Here is a 1034-nt window from a genome sequence, read left to right on the forward strand (position 1 = left end):
TATGTCCTCCAGTGGTATTGCTTCCGGCCACCTTGTGCCCCTGTCGATGAGGGTAACACAATATCTCATTCCTCCAGATGGTGGGAGAGGTCCTATGATGTCAATATACACATGCTCCAAACGTCCAACTTCTGTAAATTTCCCTGGAGGTGAAATCGTGTGTCGATAGACCTTAACACGTTGACATCCTATGCAGCTGCGAGCCCATTGCGCAATATCCTTCTGTTATTAAAGTTAATGTCCCATAAGACCACTCGCTTTCATATCTAAAAGGTTTATGAGGATGGTGCAGTCAGCTAATAAACACTAACAAACAAAAACTTATTTATTTGTGCCGACGTTTCGACCTGAATTTCAGGGTTTTGTTTATAAAAATATTTGTTTAAAAAAACAGAATACGAGATAACAGTCATCACTCATAGAAACATAAAAATAAAGGAAAATAATAAACAAACAAATTTGGCAGTATACATAACAATGAATTAAGTAGAAAGTAGTTAATTAATAACAATAGAAGTAGATAGTAATGGATTGATAACAATAGAAGATGAAATATAATATTATAGAAGTAAGGATTATACAAAATAAATTATGAAAAATCAGAAAACACCAAGTGTTGAAGAAATAAAGACATAATGAAAGGTGTGGAAGAAAATGTATATGATGAGTAATGTATTTAACACAATTAGAAATGTAAGTAGTGTATAACATAATGAAAAACGATTTAAATGAACATAGTGAAATGTATGAAAGAAAAATGGTATATATGATAGGGCAAGAAAGTTATATAGATGAGTAAAAAATGAGCTAAAATAAATATAGGGTGTCTGAAAAAAAAATTATAAATATGGAGAGAGATAAACAAAGAAAGAGAGAAATATTAGAAACGAGAGGAAGAAACTCTGTCAGAGCATGTATGTCTTTTTTTTTTTACAGTTGAAAATGGTTTCTGAACTAAATAGGTTTCTAAATGTATTAGATACTTTCCATCTTGCTGTATAATTTATAATAGCATTTTAGTGTATTAAAGTATA

At 30.9% G+C, this 1034-nt stretch overlaps 1 protein-coding gene across 2 annotated transcripts in view; it reads left to right on the forward strand.

The window, feature by feature from the left end:
- Window positions 1-1034, forward strand: part of LOC106691555 (XK-related protein 8) — a 37214-nt gene that overhangs the window by 17750 nt on the left and 18430 nt on the right. The window lies entirely within an intron of this gene.

This window comes from Halyomorpha halys, unplaced genomic scaffold (assembly GCF_000696795.3).
Source record: "Halyomorpha halys isolate HHAL.00 unplaced genomic scaffold, Hhal_1.1 Scaffold2481.1, whole genome shotgun sequence".
NCBI lineage: Eukaryota > Metazoa > Arthropoda > Insecta > Hemiptera > Pentatomidae > Halyomorpha > Halyomorpha halys.